The sequence below is a fragment of the Mustela lutreola genome, chromosome 9 (genome assembly GCF_030435805.1).
Source record: "Mustela lutreola isolate mMusLut2 chromosome 9, mMusLut2.pri, whole genome shotgun sequence".
Classification (NCBI taxonomy): Eukaryota; Metazoa; Chordata; class Mammalia; order Carnivora; family Mustelidae; genus Mustela; species Mustela lutreola.
This window is the reverse complement of record NC_081298.1, coordinates 41,502,501-41,528,730: the sequence shown is the minus strand read 5'-3', so window position 1 is coordinate 41,528,730 and position 26,230 is coordinate 41,502,501. Positions and strand designations below refer to the sequence as shown.

The 26,230-nt window shown below is 41.1% G+C and overlaps 1 long non-coding RNA gene and 1 other non-coding gene across 2 annotated transcripts; one reads left to right on the top strand and one right to left on the bottom strand.

Annotated features, from left to right (window-relative positions):
* The first annotated feature begins 722 nt into the window (after positions 1 to 722).
* Positions 723 to 4,172, top strand: LOC131840303 (uncharacterized). Its single transcript, XR_009357311.1, has 3 exons — positions 723 to 949; positions 3,505 to 3,689; positions 3,980 to 4,172. It is a non-coding gene; the product is annotated as an uncharacterized LOC131840303 (long non-coding RNA).
* A 16,844-nt stretch (positions 4,173 to 21,016) lies between these two features.
* Positions 21,017 to 21,157, bottom strand: LOC131808639 (U4 spliceosomal RNA). Its single transcript, XR_009344856.1, has one exon. It is a non-coding gene; the product is annotated as a U4 spliceosomal RNA (small nuclear RNA).
* Positions 21,158 to 26,230: the final 5,073 nt, after the last annotated feature.

Genomic DNA, 26,230 nt, shown 5'->3' with positions numbered 1-26,230 from the left:
TGTTTTTGCTTTTGAATATGTACATTACCAAAAATGCAAATAAATTCTTAAATTTAAAAAAATTAACTAAAACAAAGCAAGGTGCTCTGTATAGCCCATTCATTCCATAAACATGCAGTGAAGACTGCTACATTCTAGGTAATAGAAATTATAGAAAGTGTAGCTGTATCATGCTAACATTTAGTGATAGAAACACTTAGGAGCAATTGTGTTTTTCTAGAGCAGGAAAGGTGTTCTGGATATTATTGCTTCATATCAAACCACTCCCAAACCTAGAGGTTTAACATGGCCATTGTTAAAGGTAAGTTGAATTCTGTGGGTTGGGAATCCAGGCAGGGAAGAGCAGGATTGCCTTATCTCCTTATCTCTTCTTCTTGAAGTTTGGGAAGACACTGAAGCTGCAGGTGATCTTGTGATCTGGGACTGGAGTCATTGGAGACTCCTTCACTCACATGCCAGGTGCCCGAGATGGGATGATTCAAAGACTGTGTTCAGTTAGGACTGACAGCCTGTATGTGGCCTTTCAATATGACTTGAACTTCTCATGGTATGTACTCTGGGTCCCAAGTGGGAGTATATCAGAAGGAAAGTCAAGAAAATGAGTGTTTCTAGAGAAGCAGGTGCAGCTGGCAAAGTCTTTTGTGACCTAGACTCACGAGTTCTGTAATGTCACTTCCTCTGCATTCCATTAGCAATAAGTGAGTCACTAAAGCCAATCCAGATTCAAGGGGTGAATTGAGACACATGCCATGTCTCAATGAGAGGAGTTTCCAGGAAATTGTAGATGTGTTTTAAAACCATCACAGTAAGGATACAGAGCTTGCTAGGTGTCTGATTATGTTCCATCTTTACCTTCTTAGTATCAGAATCTCTGTGTTGTTAGTTAACTCAAGATTTTTTAAGCCTACATTTCTCCTCCCTTGGAGAAGTCATGAGAAGAGACCTTCAGGTAAGTCCTTTAAAGAATAAGTTCTTTAAAGAGTCTGCTCTTCTGGAAAGTATCATGTTCCCTTCTCTACTTCTTGATTCTTCCTTTCTGGGGTAGGAGCTCCAGTAGCCATCTTGAGACCATGAAGCACTCTTCAGGATGGAAGCTACCCAGTAAGAATAAGAATAAGAATAAGAATAAGAATAAGAATAAGAATAAGAATAAGAATAATAACTTACCCAATAAGTGGGACATTAAAGAAGACCAAGTCCTGGGAGACATTGTGGAGCCAACATGCCAGCCCCAAATTTCTACTTAGGAATTTCAGGTCATGAGAGAAAAAAATAAACCTTTATCTTATTTGGTAATCTCTGACATTCAAATCAATTCCTAATGGACACATTTGCTAAAGTGAGGAGCAGCTTGCTGGGTAAACAATGTGAGGAAGAACATTCCATGCAGAGTGAACAGTATAGTTAAAATATCAAGGAAGTGGAGAAGTCTATGGTGAAGACCCTTCATTACTTTTTCTGAGAAAGAAGGTGTGTTACACTTGCTTGATAGTGTCTGGTTGCAAATTATATTTGATGATTCCAGAGATAGAAATAATGGAGCTTCAAGAAAGTTGAAAGAGGTAGGGTGGCACATGAATATTTCACAAAAAGTTGTAATTAAAGTATCTTCTCATTTTGTATTATAGTTAATAAAGAGACACAGAGAAACGCCAAGTCACTGTGTAAGTGGTCAGTAGCTACTTGGAGACTTTCCAGCTGATTTTAGAGATGACTCTACCTCAGTCAATGACAAGATATTGTAATTCTATGACTATGTTGGTGATGTTATTCTTGACCTTTGTTTTAGGATGACACATTAGTATGAAGTTGCTCCAAGTACCAGGAAATAAAACCCATATACATCGTAAGGGATCAACTTAATGTAATTAAAAACAATGAAAAAATAGTGTTCTTGGGCCAATGTTGCATTTTGCATTCAAATTTTCTGAAATGACTTACTTTCAGAGGCTCCAAGAAGGCCATATGATTTCTAAAAGCTAACAGGAGATCTTAATTTCTTGGGTACACCATTCAAAGGACAACTAAAAGAGATAAGCCAAACTCTGTATATACTTAATTCCTGAACAAAGATCCAAATCCCACCTTTGGCTGCTTTGTTGAGAGAAAATAAAATGCAATGGTAAACACATGGGATCCCAAGGGCCAGCTCCCTGAATAGCTGTGTGACCTTGGGCTAGTAACTTAGCCTCTTTGTGCCTCAACTTCCTTAATATAAAATGGCAATAATTTACACCTATTTGGGAGAATCATCGTGAACTTTGAGAGAGGTCAGTCTTGCAAAGCACTTAGAACAGTGTTTGAAATGTAGGGCGAACTCAATAAATGTCAGTTATTGCAAATGTGAATTTTCAAATTATGTCTCTTAGAATATTATAGCTCCTTTGGGGACATGCATTGCCATTTTCATGCAATGCTGGTCTAATGTCATCCATATAATCAGTGCTCTCAGTACATGCTTACTGGTTGGCTTACACAGAAGAGTTGGCTTATACATACACTGGAAAGGAGCAGGGCTGGGAAGACATTTGTTGTTGTTGTTGTTTTAGATTTTATAACACATATTCACCATCCAGAAATCCATTTTGATTCATTCATGGCTTATTTTACTCTTCAAGCTTTTTTTTTTTTCCTCTTTTTTTCTACTTTTTTTAACATTTCTTTTCAGTGTAACAGAATTCATTGTTTATGCACCACACCCAGTGTCCTATGCAGTCCGTGCCCTCCATAATACCCACCACCTGGTTCCCCCACCCTCCCACCCCCTGCCCCTTCAAAACCCTCAGATTGTTTTTCAGAGTCCATAGTCTCTCATGGTTCATCCCCCCCATCCAATTTCCCTCAACTCCCTTCTCTACTCTTCAAGCTTTTAAAAACAAAAATAACAATTTAAGAGCTGATTAGGGACTTTGATAAGTAAAGCAATCCATTTATTCTCAAGTTATTTGGTGCGGGGATGATATTTGTCTAGGGAAGGCTTTTGTTGGAGCTGATGTTTGGGTACCATTCTCCACTCATTCCCAACCACTCTTCCATCCACTGGTTCATCCACTAAGTCATCATGGAGTCCCTATCATATGCAATTGTCAGTGTTAGACAGTGGGTCTATGGTGCTTCTTAAATCTGTGCCCTGGTGATGCTTACGATCCAATGGGAAGACAGACTTCAAATAACCACACTGAGAAATGCAACATTGTAATCACAAGTGCTCTGAAGAAGAACAGGTATGGTAATTTATCCTGAGGCATATGTGTGTGTACATATGTGTGTGCCTGTGTGTATGTTCACACACTTGTGTGCTTACATACATATATGGATATGCACAACTGTTCAACATGCATTTTTAAGTTTTGAGTGTCATGAATTTAGTTAGTCTACTAGTTTAGATCTAAACCAAAATGCTACTTTTATGTAATATTGGTATGAAAATAAACAACCACCTTTTCTTTGTGCATATTGTCTCTTATATCTTTCTAGCTATTAATAACAGCTACTTTTTTTAAGATTTTATTTTTAAGTAATCTCTACATCCAACTTACAACCTCAAGATCAAGAGTGACACCCTCTACCAACTCTAACTAGGCACCCCAATAACAACTACCTGCTGAGCACTAACAGATACCGTGTTAAAAGCTTGAACATTCCTAACGATACTATGAGGCAGGAACTACCATGATCCCCATTTCCAGGTAAGGGACTGAGGCATGTTGAGTTCGGTATCTTGTCCTGCGTCAGTCACATGACACCTTTAGTCTCTGGCCACCTGCCTTTCTCTTTCCTCACCAAACAGAGTAGAGAAATTGATTCTGTGGAAGGCAGAGATGTGCAGGGTTCTTAGGGGGCAAGAATGTGGTAACAGTTCAAAGAGGAGAGCTTGGGAGAGTCACAGGGTTGGAATCCTATTCACCAACTGGCCCCTTGCTCTCCCTGAGTGAACTTGACTGTTCTACCACTTCAATGGCCTCTTCTATTTGGACAGTCTCTCATCTCAGTCCCATGTTGAAGTGGAAGACATGAATTGCCAGCTGTCTTCAGGATACCTTAACCTGATGGTGTCTGGCCCTTCAAGCTCAGTAGGACCAAACTCATCATCATCTCTTGTTCTCATTACTATCGATGGCATGAATTTCAGATTCCTCTTCAGCTTCCCCCACCCGCAGTTTGAAGTGGCCCACAAGGTGAGTTGATTGCATCTCAGAAGTATCTTTTTATCTTTAAAAATATTTTATTTATTTATTGGACAAAGAGAGAGAGAGAGAGAGAGCACAAGTAGGCAGAGTGGCAGGCAAAGGTAAAGGGAGAAGCAGACCCTCTGCTGAACAGGGAGCCCTACGTGGGGCTCAATCCCAGAATCCTGGGATCATGACCTGAGCCAAAGGCAGACACTTAACCGACTGAGCCACCCAGGCACCCCAACGTCTCAGAAACATCTTGTTTAACCCCAAGATTCTTCCATCCCATGGGTATTGTCTGAGGATGAGGTGGTTCCCATAATCCCCTTTGAGGCATGTCTTTCTCTGTGGACATTCCTCATCTCCTCATTTCCCCAAATCTGAGTCCTTACATGACAAGACAAGCTACCCATTCACCCTGTGCTCCCTAGCTTGGGTGCTGAGAGTTATTTCCATGCTTGAAATGTGAATTGCTCTGGCCACGCTTGAAGGTCCAAAGGGATTTCTGTAACAGGAAAGGGGATCACATTTCTTCTTTGGGAATAGACACTGGCGTCAGCAGATGCACCAGTCTTTGAAAATTGAACTTGGCAATTCCTCAAAAGCACTTGGATCCTCCCCAACGCCATGCTAGTGGGCCCTCTGAAGAGGGCTGCCTCTGACTGCCCTGAAGTAATCTGTGAGGAAAGCCAGCTGCTCTGAGAATCTGGGGCCAGTTTTTCGGGGGCCTGTGCCAGGTTAGGTTTCAGGCTGTGTGGGCGGGGCCTGCTTGTACATGCCTGGGTGGGCGGCAGGTGGCATCTAAAGTTCCCAGGCCGTCAGGTAGGGAAAGCATGTCCAGCCACAGAAAGAGGCGAAACTACTAAAAACCGTTAGTGGTTGGGACACTTCACAAAGGACTAAATATTAAAAAAAAAAAAAAAAAAAGATTTCTATGTCTGCACCAAATATTAGTGATCATGAACATTTGCAAAGAGCTTAATGATTTTAAAAGTACTTCACATATGGTATCCTGCTTGGTACTTATAAGAATTTCAGATGAAGGGGGCGCCTGGGTGGCTCAGTTGGTTGGACAACTGCCTTCGGCTCAGGTCATGATCCTGGAGTCCTGGGATCGAGTCCCGCATCGGGCTCCCGGCTCCATGGGGAGTCTGCTTCTCCCTTTGACCTTCTCCTCGCTCATGTTCTCTCTCACTGTCTCTCTCTCAAATAAATAAATAAAATCTTTTAATAAAAAAAAAAAGAATTTCAGATGAAGGATTTATGATCTCACCATGTACCCTTCCTTCTAAGTGTTTATCGCAAGGACAATTATGCATTTCTTCTGAGATTCTTTTTAAATGGCTATCTTCCCTATTAAACTGTAAGAATCATGAGGACAAATCTTATTTGCACTCAGCATTCCATGCCTAACACGGCAATGCTGTGGTGCATACTATTCAGTGAACGAAAGAATTCAGTAAGAAAATGAAATGACTGTATGATATTTGTTGTATAGCAAACATGACCTATAGCAAAACATTATCCCTGACAGATATGCATCTAGGGCTTGTGTTTTCAAGTGAAGAGAGATTCTAGTCTTGTTATTGTTTTATTTTTGTTCTCATTTTACCTGTGCCTAATGTATCAACAGACTTTGTTAGAATTTTTATTTTGAAATAATTACAGATTCTGAGGAAGTTGCATGGAGATCACAGGGAAGTCCCATGCACATCTCTTTCCCTCAATTTTGAAATCTTGTATAACTATAGTACAATTCCAAGCAAATGTTTTTAAAAGCTGTGTTTTAGAAAAGAAATTGGAGGAAACAAACCCATTATTTTGAAAAGATATCTGCTTTCTCATGTTCATTGCAATAATATTTGCACTAGTCAAGACATTGAGAAAACCTAAATGTCCACTAATGGATTAATGGACAAAAAAGACATGATGTATATATATTGCGTGCCTACAATATATGTTGTGCATACACACACACATACACACACACACCTTATATCTATCTACCTTATGTATATAACGATATATATACATTATATATAAATATGTAACACATATATAATGTATGTATTATATTCATACACACACACACAGTGAAACATTATTCGGCCATAAAAAAGAAGGAAATCCTGCCATTTGTAACAACATAGAATGGATATTTAGGGCATTATTCTAAGTGAAGTCAGTCAGACACACAAAGTCAAATACCATATAATCAGGGTGCCTGGGTGGCTCAGTCAGCTAAGCATCTGCCTTTGGCTCAGATGATGATCTCAAGGTCCTGGGATTGAGCCCCACATTGGGCTCCCTGCTCAGTAGGAAGCCTGCTTCTCCCTCTCCCACTCCTCCTGCTTGTGTTCCTTCTTTCGCTGTGTCTCTGTCCAATAAATAAATAAAATCCTTAAAAAAATACCATATGATCTCACTCGTATGTGGAATATAAAACAAAAATGAAAATGAAAACAAAACCAAACCGAACTTGACAGATACAGTGAACAGATTGCTGGTTGGCAAAGGCGGGGTGAGGATGGGCAAGATGGGCAAACTTGGTCATAAAGGTCCAAGTCTCCAGCTGTAAGAGAAATAAGTCCTGTGGATGCGATGTACCGCATAGTGACTACTGTGAACAAAACTCTACCAGATTGTATAATTGAAAGCCACTAAGACAATAAATCTTAAAAGTTCTCATCACAAGGAAAAAATGTTGTAACTTTTTGTGGTGATGGATATTAGCTAAACTCATTTATGTTAATCATTTTGAGATATATATGCATATAAATACATATATACCTATATATATCTCAAATCATTATGTTGTACACTTTAAACTAATACAATGTTATATGCCAATTATATCAGTAAAAAGAAAAAGACCCAGAAGAATAGAATGAGTCATACTTGATAAAGAACCGTCTCTGTTCACTGAGGGCTCATCCTGTAAAAGCCCCTCCCACGGTCTGGATAGTCCCATATGTACTTAACTCAAGTGGATGTGGAAGGAGTTGGCCAGGTGTGCATAGACCAGGACCCCAAAAGCACGCTTAGCTGTTCCTGACCTCTGTTTTCCTCAGAACCTCCGAGGCCTTCCCCCAGGATTCGAGAACTACACATCCGAGTTGGCTTTACCACTTTCCTGCAGTGACCAAGTCTGAGATATTCATCTCCGTGTTCATTAGCAGTAGGACTTAGGGAATAAACCTGAACTTGTTTCACTTCTGTGAATGGTACTTATTAGAATGGAAAGTTGAATCTTTGGAGGTTGGTGTGAGATGCATTGGATCAATTTCCCCTCGCATTGTATATTCTTGTCACCAAACAAATCCTGGAAAACGTTGAACAGATCAGAAGCCTAGTGCATGTTTTTCTTCTGTAGTGCACCTAAGGCGCTGTGAAAAAGGTTGGCCAACCATCCATCCCATCTGCTACTCCTTAATATGGTAGGAATTCAATGCTCTTTTTTCCTCCAGCCAAATCGAGCTCCCCTGTGGTAGACAGGCATAGAGCTAGTGGATGGGCTGGAAGTGTCTGATTTCTGTAACATCCTGTTACCTTAACACCTACCCCAAGCTGTAGAAATTCTTTACTTGTCTCCCCTCAGTAGACAAGTGGAAATATGAAAGCTAGGATCGTAACTCCAATAATTCTCAGTGTTTATGGATTCAGTGAAGAATCAATGAAATCAATACTGAATGGCAATTCTTGAATACAATTGGAAATGATGAACCGCCCGTATTTACCAGCCAACTCCCCTGGCCAAATTAAACCTTAAGACCAACCTGCTCCCGTGTCTCATCATCTCTTGGTGTCTTCTTGGGATTGCTTTGGGTGCAGGACAGATATGGTTTGGTTTCTGATGCATTGTCTCTTTCTTCACCTCCCCACATCTGATCATGGGTCAGGGTGCAAGGGAGGGAGAAGACTGCAGAAACCCAGGGAGGGAGCCCTAGATATTACTGCAGTGCTGAAGCACATGACCCTTTCTGGGTGACCAGAATCTCTAGAATATTATACGTAGAGAGAATTGGCCTTGCCATACATCCCGAGTCAGTTCCTTCAAGCTCAGCTGCTTCCCAGAAAAGATATTTAAAACACTTTCTCTCTTGTTTTGCCTTAAGTTATCTGATTTTACTGTCCCTGCAATTATCAAACTAATCAGACAATTATCCATGTATTTCAGCATCACTCATATGCACAGTGTGCTGACCTCAGATTATAAAATGAAACTGGGATTCCCCCCCCCCCCCGGTTATCTGACGGTTTTAAAATTATTGCAGAAATGTGGGCAGTTTTCATTTAGTTTATTTTACTTGTGTCTACGAGGATATTTTAGAATACTTCTGAATCCTCAACCCAGGCAGCCTGCAAGGGTCACAAAAGCACAAAGGTAGTCAGGCTGAATAAAATTCAGTTTTGTCAGAATTTGCGATTAGCCCAGAGACTTCTCAGGCAGATAACAAGCTGCTAAACATTAAAATTTGAAATTCCTCAGACAGAAAGATAAATTTAACAATTGATTTTATAAACAATACTGAGTTGAATCGTTTGGGACTTTTTTTTTTTTATTCCACAAACAATGTTGCCTACCTGCCATGTTGAGCTTCTGTAAACAAGTGCTTGTCTTGTAAGCCAAGATTCTAGGGGCTGCAGCATCCCAGCAAGCATGGTTGGTGTGTGTCTCTTGGATGTGTCTTCGATCATTTATTTCTCTGGGTTCGGTAGTCTATTGTTTCAGTCTATTCTGTACCGTTTCTTTCCAACTTATTTAGTACATATAGACTGATGGACCTCACTCTAAGTTCCATGGAGTTAGGAAAAAATAAAAAAATAAAATATAGGGGTGCCTGGGTGGCTCAGTGGGTTAGGCCTCTGCCTTTGGCCTCTCTCTGCCTGCCTCTCTGCCTACTTGTGATCTCTGCCAAATAAATAAACAAAAAATCTTTAAAAAAAAAAAAAGGATAGTGTGTTGGTTATGGAATGTATCATACTGTTACTACATTAGCCTGATAAATACAGCGATCTGGATAGATACTTGGTAACTGGTTAAAACGGCCCAAGTCAATGAGTGACACTGATGAAGATCTGGACTTGAGCCATTTCATGTGCTATGTGAGGCACAACAAAGAAATGGCAGTAAGACTTCTTCTATCTTGGTGAAGATGACCAAGGTCTGCCAAGGATAACGGATCCCTTCTTTCTAGGTGTACTGCAGCTAAGTTCTCAGAGTGTGGACGGGAGCTGGGTTCCTATTGCTGTCCATTCTCAACCAGGGGACAGCTCTTTCTCAAAATCACATATAAAACTGTCCCCTTTCTTATTTCCCTTCTGTTATACTATGCCCTCACTCTCCCCAAGATGAATGGTACTAGTATCAAATCTAGAAAGCTAGTTTGAAGAGCCTTTCACAGTGTCCTGTTCCAGTGCTCTGACATTTTTTTTTTTTCTTTTTTTGGGTGCTGGTACATGTAACTATATATTTTAGCCAAACATGACTGGAATGCTCTTTTTCCTTCCCATAGTAGTCAGTGTGTTCATGCTGTGCAACAGAAGGAGAAGAATACTTATTTCCATATTTACTTTGTTTGTTACTTCACCCCCAAGTGATTGATCATTTAAAGCAAGGTATTTGGCAATCTTTTTGAAAAGCACTAAATTTAAAAAAAAAAAAGCACTAAATTAGTCCTTTTCTTCTCCAATACTGCCTTTCAGCATAGAGATACATATAGTGATGTTAAAAACAAAATCAAAACAAATAAAGCTTTTGTTTTCTTAAGCCAACTCTATTGAGACATTCACATACCAATTCTGCTTAGCTATTTCACAGGCACAGTTTGATGGCTTTATTTTTTTTAAAGATGTATTTATTTTAGAGAGAGAGAAAGAGCATGAATGGAGGGGCAGACGGAGAAAGAGAATCTCAAGCAGATTCAATGCTGGACTGTGGAGCCCGATGCATGACTCGATCTCACAACCATGAGATCACGACCTGAGCCAAAGGCAAGAGTAGGGAGCTTAACCCACTGAACCACCCAGGCGCTCCTAATGGTTTTTGGTATACTCGCAGAGTTGTGCAGCTTTCACCACCATCTAATTTTAAAATGTTCTCACCACCACCCCCCAAAAAACTTTGTACCCATTAGAAGTCACTACCCGTTGTCCCCTTCCTTAAGCCCCTGGCGATTGCTAGTCTACTTTCTGTGTCTATAGATTTGGCTATTCAATACATTTCTTATAAAGGAGCTCATATATGATCTTTTGTGACTGGCTTCTTTTCCTTAGTGTAATATATTCCAGGTTCATCCGGGTCGTAGATCTATTAATACCTTATTTCTTTTTATTGCTGAGTAGTATTCCATTGTATGGATATACCACATTTTGTTTATGCATTCATCATTTATGGACATTTGCATTGTTTCCACTTTTGAGCTATTATGAATAATGCTGGCATGAATGTCTTTGTAGACATGTTTAGATGGACATATATTTGCATGTTTCTTAAATCTGTAAATGGGGATGGAATTGCTAGGTCATAGGCTAACTCTTAAGTGTAACATAGAAAACTGCCAAATGGTTTTCTAGAGTGTCTAGTCTTAGATATTTAAATTTTAAATGTAAAATTCTCACCACCAAAGGGTTCCATGTTTTCCACAGCTTTGCCAACATTTGTTTTTGTCAGTCTTTTTTTTTTTTTTAAAGATTTTATTTATTTATTTGAGAGAGAGACAGTGAGAGAGAACATGACGAGGCGAGAAGGTCAGAGGGAGAAGCAGACTCACCATGGAGCTGGGAGCCTGATGTGGGACTCGATCCCCGTACTCCAGGACCGTGACCTGAGCTGAAGGCAGTTGCTCAACCAACTGAGCCACCCAGGCGCCCTGTCAGTCTTTTTTATTATAATTCATCCCAGTGGGTGTGAAGTAGTATCTCATTTTGTGCTTTTGATTTGCATTACTTTAATGACGAATAATGCTGAATATCTTCTCATGTACTTCTTGGACATTTGTATATCTTTGTTAAGGAAATGACTACTCAGACCTTTGCCCATTTTTTATATTAAGTTGTCTTTTATTGTTAAATTTCTTGTCTAAGTCCCTTAACAGACATATGACGCACAAATAATTGAAAAGATTTTCTCCCCTTGAGTGGATTGTCTTTTCATTTTCTTGTTGGTCTCCTTTGAAATGCAAACATTTTTTATTTTGATAAAACCCAGTTTAATCATTTTATACTTTGGCACTGGCATTTTTGGTATCATATCTAAAAAGGTACTGCTTAACTCAAGGTCATGAGTTTTCTTCTGATGTGTTCTTCTAAGGATCTTATCGTTTTCAGCTCTAACATTTAGGTCTGAGATTCATTTTGAGTTAATTCTTGCACATGGTGTGAGGAAGGAGTCCAACTTCATTCTTTCAAATGTTGATATCCAGCTGTCCCAGCACCATTTGTTGCAAAGGCTGTTCTTTCTCCAACTAAATTGTCTTGGCATCCTTGTCAAAACTCAATTGACTATAAATATAAAGGCTTATTTCTGGATTCTCCCATTCTGTTGATTAAATGTCCATCATTATCTGGTACCACCTTGACTTAATTATTGTAGCTTTGTAGTAAGTTTTTAAATTGGAAAGTATGAGTCTTTTCTTTTGCCTTTCTTTTTCAAGACTGTTTTGTTATTCTGGGTCCTTTGAATTTTCATATGAACTCTTGCATCACTTTGGCTGCATCTGCAAGAAGGCCAGCTAGGGTTTGGTAGAGACTGTGCTGAATTTGTAGGTTAATTTGGAGAGTACTATCATCTTATTGTTTTGTCTCTCTATACATTTATTCCTGAGTATTTTATTCTTTTTGACGCTAATGTAAATTTCTTAAATTCATTTTTGGATTCTTCCCTACCAGTGTATAGAAATATAATTGATTTTTTTCATTAATGTTGTATCCTGCAATCTTTCTAAACCTGATTTTCTGTATATAAGATCATATTCTCTGCAAGTAGAGAGAGTTCAATAATTCTTTTCCAGTCTGACTGCCTTGTGTTTTTTTTCTTCTTTTTTTCTCCTTTTCTCTCCTCTCTTTTTTCCCGAATTGTCCCAACTAGAAGGTCCAGTATAATATTGAATAAAAGTAATGACAGCAGACTCGTCTTGTTCCTGGTCTTAGGGGGAAAGCATTTGATCCTTCACTATTAAGTATGAAGAAAGCTCTTGTGTTTATTATGTAGAACTGCTCTCACTCTACGCTGGAATGTTCTGGATAGAGGGATATAGGAATATAGATATAGATATCATAATGTAAGGCCAACTATCAACTTAGATGTTAATCACTGGGTCTTCCTTTGCTTTTTTTTTTTTTTCCTTTGTTTTATTTTATGTTTTCCCCAGGTAAGGAAACCTAAGCTTACCATGTTCATTTCTCCTGATCTTCTTTAGCATGCTATCATCAGCAGTCTGCTGAAAGTCCCCTCTCTTGTTTTATCTTGTTCTTTTCCTCTTTATTCCTAATTCTCATCACCATTTTCCTCCCCCCTCCTAGGCACCCATTCTCATGGGCTAATGTACATCCCTGATATGCCTGCATTCTTTAGAAACTCTTAGCATTGTTTTGTGGTAATGTGAGGTTTTAGGGTACACGAATGGTATTAAAGGTCGCTTGTTGTCTCCCTCAATCTGTTTCCTGATTTTTTTTCCCTTAACATTTTCTCTTACCATGGTTCCTTGCCACTGAATGTACCTTCAACCTGCTGCTTCTGACTGCTTCTTTGTATTCCCTGGCGTGTCTACTAGTTTTGTTGATCTTGCCCCATTGTGGGCACCAAACTGCCTCTCCCCACCCCCTGTACCACACACCATGCTGTGATGAAGATCTTCATTCATATTTTCTTACATGCCTGTTCAGGAATTTCTCTGAGATATTCAAGGAAGGGATTTCTGCATCCTTTGGCTTCAATATAGTTAATGGAGTGAAACAACATCAGTTTATTTTCCAGAATGGCTGTCTGAGTTGACATTTCCAACATTGTGTGTATAAGTTCTTGGTTTACTCACAAACACTTGTCTCTTTTCTCTCTCTCTTTCTTTCTCTTTCCCCTTCCTTCCTTCTTTTTTTATTTACCATTTTACATTTTGCCATTCTAAGGAGTGCAAGGTAGATTCCATGTTTTAATTGTTATTTCTGATTCCTAGTGAAGCTGAGGATTGTTTCATGTACTTCTTTTCATCCTTTCATTTTCTGCCTGCAAACTGCTTATCTCTCTTCTTTACCCCATTTGATTTCTTCCATTTGACCTCTAGATTCCCCCTATTAATTTACAGGAGTTATTTATATGTTTTAAACACTAATCCCTTATCAGTTTTAAGTATTGCAAACATTGTCTCCTAGGTGGTCATCTACTTACCTATTTTTAAAAGATTTTATTTATTTATTTGAGACAGAGAAAGAGAGAGAGCATGAGCAGGGTGAAGGAACAGAGGGAGAGGGAGAAGCAGACTCCCCACTGAGCATGGGGCTCAATCCCAGGGCCCTGAGATCATGATCTCAGCCAGAGGTAGATGTTTAACCAACTAAGCCACCCAGGCATCCATCTATTTACCCATTTTTTATTGATATTATTATAAATAAACATGTTTTAGTTTTGTGGCGCTAATAGACTAAAAGGATGACAATGGTTTACGCTTTTTGTAACTTAAGACTATATGCGAAAAGATTTAGGCACATGAGCAATTGGAGTGTCCATCTTTTCAGATCCTAAAGAGGTCCAGTCACCAGCAATCTCTCTCTCTCTCTCTCTCTCTCACACACACACACACACACACACACACACACACACACACTACGACCCTTTTTAAATTACTGATTTTTTGGTTCAGTACTCAATGACTTCTTCTCACTGGTTTTCATTTCATATTCCTTCTTTTCTCTTTATTTTGAAGCAACTTTCTAAATGAACAGTGGTCATTACATTTAAAAAACATCAACAGGACACCTATTACGGTGACAATTATAAAAAAAAAAACAGAAAAGAACAAGGTTGGGGAGTATGTAGAGAAATTGCAAACCTTGTGCACTGTGAATTGTGCAAGCTTTGTGGAAAACGATACGGTTGTTCTTCAAAAAATTAAACATAGAATGCCATATGACCTAGCAGTCCTGCTTTGGAGTATATACCAAAATACCAAAAGAATTAAGACCTGGAAATTGAATAGATATTTATACACCCACATTCAAAACCATGTTACCCACAACAGCCTAAAAGTGACCAACCAACAGATGAAAGACCAACAAAATGTGTTATGTACCTGCAGTAGAATATTATTCAGTCTTAAAAAGGAAATTCTGATACATACGACAACATGGATGAACTTTGAAGACATTATGCTAAGTGAAATCATCCAGTCACGAAAGGACAAATGCTGTCTGATGCCACTTAGATGAGGCAACCCAGTTGCCAAATTTATAGAGCCAGGAAGTCCAATGGCAGTTGCCAGGGGTTGGGGGAAGGGAGGAATGGGGAGTTATAGTTAGCTAATGGATACAGAGTTTCAGGTGGGGAAGATGGAAAAGTTCTGGAGATGGATGCTGGTGATGCTTGTACAAAAATGTGAATGAGCTTAATACCACAGAATTGTGTGTCTTAAAATGGTAAATTATATTGGTAATATATAAAATGGTAATATATATTTTACCACAATTAAAAAAAAAATACCCAAGGACTGGTAGATGTCTGGCCATAAGTGTTGCATCCACTTGGAGGTGAATTAAAGATCCTGGGAGAAGTAACGGCTCACAGAACCTTTCACTCCTTGCATGGAGGTATGGCAGGCTGGGTGGAAGCCTACTGCTTGGAAGGCCCCTGGGATGGAAAACTCTTTGCAGAGTAGAGCCAATAATCCGACACCTGGGACTTAGTAGATGTGGTGACAGGCTATTGTTGAGTGAAGTAGGGTTGGGGACCAGGACATTAATGGTGTGGCTTCCTAGGTTGGCCAGCAGCAAAAGTGAGAGGGGGGGAGTACTGAGAACCATTCTGATAGCCTCACTGTGGCCTGACCGCAGGAGCCCCCTGAGCTGGGCATGCCTTAGTGACAGGTAAGAGATGCACCAGGGACCCCTACGTCCATCCTTAACCTGTTTAAGCAACAACTTGCCCCCTCACCATGTCCACGTGTCTGAGGGTCTTCTTCCTGCATACCGGTGAGCTAAGGGAAGTCTCTGTCTCTCCTAGCTGGCAACCTGCAGATTCCCCAGTGTGCCCGGCCACGTGTTACCCGACAGCTCTCTACACTGAGTGGAGGACCGTTGCGTCATCTTTTTCAAAATGCAAAATACCCAGGGATAAGGTGGACCCCGGAAAGTCATTTCCCTTGGTTAGAGTTCAAGGAGACTGGAGGCTTACCATGGTGATGAACTGATCTATAATTGTGACAGGCTAATATTGGGCCTGGGTGCAGCAACAGACTTCCAGCGCCAGAGAGCCTGGGAAACAATGTCTTTAAAAAAGATGAAGCACAGATAATGGTTTTATTTTGTCTGAACCAAATAGGAAATCACATCCAAACCCTTTCAATCACCCTGCGATGTCATTACCCCACTCCATCAACACTGCTCATAACCCCTGACAGTGACAAGAAGACCTCCATGATGGCATTTATTTCAGGGAAATGGATATATTAGCTACTTGTGTGACCTCGGAGAGGCAACATTTGCAAGCTGAGAGGCATCCACAGGAGCCATCCTTCTTGGTGGGAGTGAAGTTGAAACGTTGTTGCTGGAATTAGATCTGCTCTGGAAAATAGTGGCATGGGAGAAAATGCCAGCCCCTCCCCCCTCTCCCCACGCTCTCTTCACGCTATTTTCTGCATTCCCGTCGGCCTGGTCCCATGATAAATGCTGTCCTCTGTATTCAGCAAAGGAAGAATCGGGGACTGCCTGCTCCACTCTGGAACTTCACTAGTACCTGACCTTTGCCAGGCAGACTACAATGTCCTGCTCTCATCTCCTGCTGTTGGGAACCCCCGAAAAGGCTTTGTGTGTGCCCCAGAGAGCAGGTACTATAGAAGACCAACTCTCCTTTTGATTTTCTCGTTCCACTCCTGATTTTTTTATTTAAAAATTGTTTTAAAATTATATTATATTATTATGTTATATTATTAAATTAGAAATTGTTTAGAAATTGTTTTTAAATTTAAGTAATCTCCACACCCAGTGTGGGACTCAAACTCATGACCCCAAGATCAAACGTCACATGCTTCCCCTCATGAGCCAGCCAGGTGTCCCTCCACTCCTGACCTTTTAATTTAAGTTTTAAATACAAAACCATGCACACCCAGTATGAGGAATATCAAGCTGTAAAACTTTGCAACGCCATGGTTCTTTGGAGGTAACATTTCTAAGGCGGTTTCCAGATCTGGAGTTTGGGGACTAGGACATTCAATGCTTCTCTTGCTCTCGAGGAAGAGGTGAGGAAGGAAGACATGAACAGATGCAATGATAGGAAAGACTTGATGAGGTCCTAGGAACTATAGACACTCAAATGGAGATGGTCATTATATAAGCATCATATATAAGTGGTGCATATATGTATGTACATAATTCTTTTATGTAGACACAGATATATATACAAACAGGTAGATATAGTCATTGGTATAAATATAATTTAAGACTGAAAAATCTTACAAGATAGATAATATTTCTATTTTACAGATGAAGAACTTTAAAATTTTATGAGTTCAAACTCTTTTCCCCCAAACACCCCAAACTGAGATTCCAACTCAGATGGTGCAAGGCCCAATGGCCATGTGGTTTTTCATCTGCCCAGTGTCTGTCCCCTTCTTCTGGTGATGATATCACAGTTGGTCTTAGGGTAATCAGGCTTCTCCCATGCTTCCCAGTCTTCCAGTGTCAGTCAAAGGGCAAGCTGGTGATCAAAATCAGGTTAAGTGGACTTTGTCTTCTCTGAATCTGAATCCCAAAGGGAATGCCTTAAGGATGGTTGGGCTGATTCATCGCCATGGTCATTGCCTAGAGAGTCTGTCCCATTTGTTTCTACACTGCAAATCCTAATGGCCACTGGGCCATGTCCTTTCTGACAGTTGCTCCTTCAGGCTGTGCCTCCATGCTATGAACTTCCCTGTACCCTAACAAATCCTGTTCTGTGTAGGTCGGCATGTTGGACATGGGAGGGTGCCACCAGATGCCCTCTCTAGTCCCAAACACTCCTTCTTCTGCCACTGTGCTGGGCATTGATGTCTCACAGCTGAGGCCCTCTTGGCACTAGCCCTCAAGCACACAGAGCTTCCTCACCGAAGCTGACACCCTCTTCCAGGGTACAGCCTGCTGGGGTACAAAAGCCAATGCCCTTGCCTCAATCTGGACAAGCCCAAAGGCCTTCCTGGGGCCAGAGCTCCCCTTAGAACCCACTGAGGCCTCTCTTGCAATTACATCACCGTTCAACTTCTCCTTCTTCCTGCTTCCTCTCCCCCCTCCTTGCAGGTGTGGCTCCTGTGAACACTCCCACTGCTGTTTGCACATTTCTGTCAGAGGCTCAGGAACTTGACCGGACAGTAGATCTGTCTAAACTTCTAAGATTTGGGGCGCCTGGGTGGCTCAGTTGGTTAAGCCGCTGCCTTCCGCTCAGGTCATGATCTCAGGGTCCTGGGATCGAGTCCCACATCGGGCTCTCTGCTCAGCAGGGAGCCTGCTTCCTCCTCTTTCTCTCTCTGCCTGCCTCTCTGCCTACTTGTGATCTCTCTCTGTCAAATAAATAAATAAAATCTTTAAAAATAAATAAATAAATAAATAAATAAACTTCTAAGACTTGCACCAGAGACCCCTACTGATTCAGCCTATGCTGCGCAACTCTCTATCTGTTGGCTGGGCCCCCCATGACAAAGTATCTCAGGCGGAGGGTCTGAAACAACAGACATGTGTTTTCTCACAGTTCTAAAGGCTTAAAGTCCGAGATCCAAGAGCTGGCAGGGTGGGTTTCTCCTGAGGCCTCTCTCCTCGGCTTGTGAATGGCAGTCTTCTACTTTTGTCCCCATAGGTCTTCCCTCTGTGTGCATCTGGTTTCTAATTTTCTTGTCTTGCAAGCACATTAGTCCTTGGATTGAGGCCTACCTTAATGACCTCATTTTAATGTAATTATCTCTTTTAAGGCCCTGTCCCAAATACAGTCACATTCAGAGGTACTGGGAGTGAGGACTTCACCATATGAATTTGGAGAGGTCACAAGTCAGCCCTTAACAGCTTCCAAAGCCTGAGTTTCTGTGACAAGTCCCTGCGGTTGGGAATTATATGGTTTTCCATCTAGGCGGTGAGCAGGGGAGTCTGAGTGCTTGACTCTCTCAGTGTGTAGCTCTCTTCAGAGGCAAATGGGATACAAGTGCAGTCTGTAAGTCTGAAACCAAATGAGTAAGACAATGACAGTACAGGATATGTCCGGTAGGAAGTGGAATTAAGAGGTACTGATTTTAAGGGAGAAGGAAGCGCTACTTCCCTTTAAATGCAGCCAGGCTCTTAGAGCAGCAGGGGTGGGGTGGGGGAGGAAGATGAGTAGGTCACGGGGGCCAGGGTAACCAGAAGCCATGTTGTAATAAATCAAGTTGGAGCCTCTTTTTGATTATTATTACTATGAAAACTATGAAAAAAATCTATTTTTATAATTTTGGCAATAGCAAGTGCCTTTGAAGAAAGTCACCATATCTGGAAGCAATTTTTAAAAGGGATATATGCAACCACATTAAAAAATCACCATTGACAGGACATGTGGATGGCTCAGTGGGTGAAGAGGCTGCCTTCAGCTCAGGCCATGATCTCAGGGTCCTGGGATCGAGTCCTGCATGGGGCTCTTGGCTCAGTGGGGAGTCTGCTTCTCCCTCTCCCTCTGTGCTCTCATGCTCTCTCTCTCTTGCGTAAGTAAATAAAATATTTAAGAAAAAAAATTCACCATTGAAATCCTGAACGACATGCAGCTGATTATGATAGGAGACAAGTGGGGAGATTTGGGAAGCCACACCACTGAGGGTTCTGAACATGTCCCTCTGATCCCTTGGGCTGGTCCTCCATTATCTATAACCTGGAAGTGCTTGATATCAAGAGGAAACTGTGTCCTTGCTTTTGGGAATGTGTTTGCTGTGTTGCCAGCCTATGTCTGGGGATGTTCCATCAATACCCATTGTCTTCAGTGGGCCAAGTGGGTCCTAGCTCTGCCTGTGGAGATGGTTTATACTTTCAGCCAAGGTCTTGCTGGCTGATGCACCTACATTTGTGGCTGCTTCTGCTCCCACTGCTGCACAGCTTTGGCCAAGGTTAAAGCAAAGGCCAAGTCAGAGGAGTCCAATGAGGATATGGGACTTGTCCGTTTGACAACTCACCAGAAAGCAATCTGCTCAGCCCATTTTTGTTTGTGAAACAAGGAAATAAATTCTTACTTCTCTTTAAAATTAAAAAAAAGAAAAAGGCATGGGAACAAAAACACAACAAAGCAACCCAAAATGGTAAAAAAAAAAAAAAAAAAAAAAAGTGTTTAAATAAATAGTACTGAGGGGCGCCTGGGTGGCTCAGTGGGTTAAGCCGCTGCCTTCGGCTCAGGTCATGATCTCAGGGTCCTGGGATCGAGTCCCGCATCGGGCTCTCTGCTCAGCAGGGAGTCTGCTTCCTCCTCTCTCTCTCTCTGCCTGCCTCTCTGCCTACTTGTGATCTCTCTCTGTTAAATAAATAAATAAAATCTTAAAAATAAATAAATAAATAGTACTGAAAATGCTAATTTCCCCAATTTATAAAGAATGTCTACAGGGTAATGAAGAAATCATGCAATTTACTGGACAAATGATGGAATTAGCTCAGAGACAAGGAAATGCAAATAGTTTGAAAAACTACTGAATGACACTAAAAATGAGAGAAAGTCCTCTTAAGTCCAATGAAGACCTCTTGGGATGTTGTATTTTAGCTATCAGAATGGTAAAATGTAAAAAAAAAAAAAAAAAATGTAAGCACACTCAGGACTGTTGGGGGTGTGGGGAAACAGGTATGCTTATATGTCAGTGCAGGTATGCTTCATTGTTCCCTTATCTGTGATGGCAATTGGAAATACTCAGGAAAATAAAAATGCACACATCTTGTGACCTAGAAATTCTAGATATCTTCCCACAGTGTATGAAATGGAATGTTCACAGATTTCTCTAGTTCATCGGCGAAAGAGTGAAAGAACTGACAGCAATTCTGGGGCAGAAATGTATTGTTGTACTCCAATACCCACTCTCCCTTCTTTCTGTCTTAATAGATCCCAAACTTCAACAGGCTTCTGTGAGAGTCCCCCCAATAATGGGTCTGTGATCAAAGGCGTGAGACTGATGCAAAGCGAAGGTCAAGCAAAGCTTTATTTCGCGCCAAGCATTGATTGAGAATCAAACTGACCAGTCAGGGCTCTCTCTTTTCCAAGAGACACGACCCTTCCTAGCCTCACAGACTAACTTTTATAGAGGTGGTTGAGCCTGGCTTATACACAGGTGGCCAGTGAGATTGACTGTGCAGGGAAAACTGCACAGTCATGCTAGGTTGGCAATACGGGTGGCCAGTTGAATTTCAGTTTGCCATAGTAAATATATGCGCGCCCTACTGATTGGATGTCTCCACCGGGCCTAGCCCGCCCTTGTATCTGGGCTTTGCAAGTTCCTCTGGCAGGGGCAGGGGCAATCTAAGTTTACAACCAAATGGCTCCCTCTGGCTAACCAGGCCCTTACAGCTCCCTAGATTGTGACTGCATTTCCCATCCTCCTTTCCAGCTAGGTGTAGTTTTGTGACTAGGTTTTGGAAAATGGGGTATAAATGAACGGACTCTGTGAATTGGGAAGTGTCCTTCTTGAGGGAGAACAGATCAACTTTCTTCAGGCTGGAATGCAGAAGTGAAAGCTGGAGCTTCAGCAGCCACTTTCAATTAACAATAATCGCGCCTCGGATAAACCTCATTGGCTACTATACTGCCACTGCACAAAGCTTAGCAGCCCCTTTCAAACCCAAGGAAAAAGATCTTCAGTCTTTGTGACAGTAATTACCAATACCAGCCCTGAGCCACTTAACTCAGCTCGTTTTTTTTTTTCGAGATATAAATGTCTATCTTGGTTAGGCTAAGTCATTATTTTAGATATCTTAAAAAGGATTTTGGTAACATTGGATATTAAACATCTCTTTAAAAGAAAGAAGAAAATGTATTAAGGCACTCAATAGTATATCCAAGTATAGAGAGATGAAATGCTTTACAATGTACATATTTTATATGAAAAAAAAAACAGGGTGCAAAAAGGTGTTGCAGTGTGTTGTTATTTCTACAAAGAATATAAATATCTAGATTGTATGCTTGTCAATGTATTGTATATCTCTTTCTGGAAGGGCACAAGACACTGATGACCCTAGTTGTATCTGAGCAATGAAATGGGGGGAGTGGGAAAGGAATGGAAGAGACTTCTATCTCTACCCTTTTTGTACCTTTTCAATTCAGCTTTTGTGCATGTATTATCTATTTAAATAAATAATAAACTTAAGAAAAATGGAAAGATGCAGCTGAGGTTGTTGGCTATGTTCCTCTGGGGATGAGACAGAAAAATGGAAGTAGCTCGAGCAGGGGGGTAGAAGAGATATAAGGAACGCATGGGAGGTGACACATGCATCGCGGTCTAATTGCTGACGGCACACCATTAGACCCAGCAGATGGGGCAGACAGATGCAAATAAATAAGGCATTAGCAGGGAAATCCAGAGAGAAGCAACAGGCCAGGGAGAATTTGTGTGACAAATCTGAGCAGACTAGGTTCTGACTATGTGTGTTTCCTACCGAGGTCAGAAAAATCAGCTGTAGTTACTTTTAGAGAATAGCAGTGTATGGTTCTGTGCGTATGGAGGGCAGAGCGGTAAAGTGATTGAGTTCTTCTGCAATCCCCCGAGTGTGACAATTTGTTTACTGGAGCAAAGCATTTTTTTTTTCTCCCCTTCCTCTAGCTCAGAGTGTTCTTGATAGATACGTTCTTGAAAGTAGAAGCCAGAGGGATGTTGCATTTTCTGGATACAAAAACACACCTGAACAAGGTGATTAAAGGTAGGTTGTTGAGTGTTTTAATGATGCCAAAATGAAGTGAGGATCTTTAACCTTTAGACATAACCCATAGGACCACCGAAGGGAAGACACGGGACTCTTGGTTTTAACGAGGGCACAAGGAAATTGGCATGGATGTTGCTTGGGATATAGACAACTAAGCAAAATTGGACGGAACGGGTCAAAGTAACTCTGGTCAGGATTGTGAATATAAACTGCCTAATTGGCATGCAGCCAAGTAGCTCTCATGCATATAGTGAGACGTTGGCAACTGATTTTAACTCTTTTCTGAAGACTGCAGTGAATTCTATGAACGTGTCTGCTCCGCTTGGAAAATCTGTGCCAGGCACCTGGTGAAATGGCTTGAAAGAAAAGAAAGCAACTGGAATTGCCAAGTTCTGGTGAGAGCAGAGAGCCTCTAAAAGTCTCATACACTGCTGGTGGGAAGGCAAGATGACCGAAGTAAACTGGAGAATGGTTTGGTTTTCTTTGAAAAATTGAAATTTAACGAGTTTAGCATAGAGCAAGAGACCCATTTCCTGGGTTTCTATCCCAAAGAAATGAAAACTTAAATTCACACAAAACCTTGTATGTGGATGTTTATAGTGGTTCATTCATAATTGTTAAAACCTGGGAACAACCCAAAGGTCCTTTAACTGATAAATGGGCATACAGAATGTGGTGTAATTAAGTACTGCTCAGGAGTAGAAAGGAAGGAACTATTGACACACACAACCACATGGGTGAATCTCAAGTGTATTTGCTAAGTGAAAGGAGTCAGACTTGAAAGACCATATACTGGATGATTCCATTATATGACATTCTAGAAAAGACAAAGTATAAGGACAGAGGACGGATTAATGGTTGCCAGGGCATGGAGATGGAGAGAAGGTTTCACTACAGAGGGGCACAGGGGAATTTGGGAGGATGGGTCATGGTATAGTTTTATATTTTGATTGTATTGGTAGCCACACGTCTGTATGCCCTGTCAAAACTCACAGAACTGCCTTTTAAACATGGGGAATAATACCATATGAAAATGATACCTCAATAAACCCGACTTTAAAATAAAAAGCCTGCCGGGGTGCCCAGATGGCTCAGTGGTTTAAGCATCTGCCTTCAGCTCAGGGCCTGATCCCAGGGTTCTGGGATCAAGCCCTGCATCGGGCTCTCTGTTCGGTGGAGATCCTGCTTCCCCCACTCTTCTTTGCCTGCCTGCTTGTGATCTCTCTCTCTCTCTGTCAAATAAATAAATAAAATCTAAAAAAAAAAAAAAAAAAGATTAAAAAGATAAAATAAAATAAAACCCCTGTAGCTTGAGGGAGATTTCTGGGATGGTGTAAATGTTCTGAATCTCATCTGCATGGTGTTTACATGGGTATAAATATATAAAACAATTCATTGAACTGTACACTTAAGATCTGTATGCTTGATGGACACCAGTTGAAGGCATTTTACATCTTATTTGAAAAATAAATGAAGAAACAAAAATAGCCTGCCACACCTAATATTTATGAGATAGAAAGATGGGATGCTGGAACAGAGAGGGTTGAGTGACTCTCTACAGCCCTTTGGGATTGATATAAGACCCTGACTATGATGTTTGAGAATAGCAAGAAAGAAGGTTGTGGACCCCCAAAACAAATGTGACAATGTCACAGTCTGGCTTAAAGTTATTTTTTTTTTAAGATTTTATTTATTTATTTGACAGAGATCACAAGCAGGCAGAGAGGCAGGCAGAGAGAGAGAGGAGGAAGCAGACTCCCCGCTGAGCAGAGAGCCCCATGCAGGGCTTGATCCCAGGACTCTGGGATCATGACTTGAGCCAAAGGCAGAGGCTTTAACCCACCCAGGCGCCCCAAGGCTGACTATATCAGTGTGTGTTTGTGTTTTGATTGTTTTTCTTCTGTTTCTTTACTCAAGTCTACTTCTGATGGCTGTGTTTCCATTTCTAGCGATTTTTACAAGGAATGCTTAGTTGGAGAGTGCAAAGAGAAGGCCTAGCTCTGAGGACACAGACATTTGGGTTAGAAGCTATATGACCGTCGGCAAATTTCTCCATACTTTGCCATCTGGCAGATTTTTCCTCAATGAGTCACAGAAGGCTTAGTGCCTCAGGGATCTTCATGAACATTAATCTTTCAGCAATGAGTATGAAACACCCCACTTTGTACTAATATTCCTTTTTGAGGGTTTGACCGGTTTCTGGAACATACTTTCTGGGGTGGTAACAGAGAACCATAAAAACTCCATGGCCTCATTATCACATCATTTGCACAGGGCCAATTGATCTGTATGATATGAATTCTGTTAATTCTTCCCTGGAGTGCAGTGGGGCAGAGTTCCACTTAGTTTTTCTTATACAGAACAAAAACGGCTGCAGCTCCCAAGCATCCTGACTTTATTCCCAGAAATACGGAAAAGTTCAAATGTGCGCCTGCCCCCACTGGTAATGGATCAGTCACACCAGAGCATGGCGGGCTTGTCTTAACATGGATAGCAAGAACAGTCATCCTCCACCTCTGAGGTCAGGGAGAAAGGAAATTTCAATACGTTCTTGAATATACCGGGATAGGAGTTTAGCAGGTTTTGGTTTTGTATTTTAAGTAGGGATAGAGAGTTCATGCTCAGGATATTGGTCACTGAGAGATTTTGGATCCAATGCTGCTGTGGGCTCACTGTTGTGCATCTATGACCTGCTACCATCAAACCCTGGATGTATCCCAGAACTATGAAATGTGATACTGGTCCCATAATTGTCTGTCATAAGCCTGGGGGTGGGGTGCTGCTTTGCTGTGGCTGAATCCTGTACAATCTGTCAGCCTTGAAGGGCTTCCGTTTTCTGGTTCAGAGGTGCAACAAAGCAAGCTGCTTGGAGCTGTGCCTTCAGTCATCCTACCACGGTTTAAGCAGTCAGTGTGGGTTAACAGTGTGAAGGTTCGATCAGGTGAATCCGATGAACAAAGTATTTCATTTCCAGGCTTAGTTTTGCCTGGTAGCGTTTGTCTCCTTATGTAAAGAGAGTGCAAATTACTATCCCATCATCTTCTCTACTGTATTGAATTATCAATATAATTGTAATCAGCACTTCTGGAAAGTGCTGATGGCCTATTTTGTACTTGTTTGTGTTAATCAATGTTAATTACAAAGCAAGAACAGGGGTTAACAAATTATAATGGGTTTAATTAAGCTTGACAGTAACAAATGGCATAACCTTTATGTTATGACCTGGTTAGAGGAACAAAAAAGGACAAAATGAGCCAAAGAATCATCACATAGAAATTCCTATTTATATATTGGTTATCTACAGAAACAGAATAATGTAATGAGTTTATTGCTTTTGCTAAATATCAACTTCGACGTTTACCGATTTGGCAACACTGAAGTACAAAGAACTCTAAGACCTGTTCTTTATCCTTGAAGGATTTATAATCTGATGGGAAGTGAGACACAGAAAACCAAGGCTTAAAATTCTCTGGTGAGGGGGTCCTAGGTGGCTCAGTGGATTAAGCATCTGCCTTTGGCAGCTGAGGTTATGATCCTGTGGTCCTGGGATCTAGCCCCATGTCAGGCTCCCTGCTCAGTGGGGAGTCTGCTTCTTCCTCTTCATTTCCCCCACCTACCCCCTGCTCATGCATGCATGCAAGCACTCTCTTGCTTACTCTCTCTCAAATAAATACATAAAATTGTAAAAAAAAAAAAAAATTAAAATTAAAGTTCTCCAGCAAGTAGCAGATGAGTGCCGCCAACTCTGGTGCGAAGCATTTGGTACAGGGAATGATCACTGTGAGTTCATAAGCTAGGGGAAGACTACAGATGGTAGAACCCAAAGAATGAACTGAGGGTAGGAGAGAAGGAGAGGAGATGGCATTCCTGCTGGATGCACAGCTGAATCAAAGGGATGTCAGTGGAAATGCAACGGATGTGTTCAGAGAACACGTCTTCTTCCATGAATCTGCTTCATTGATTTAAGATCCACCGAG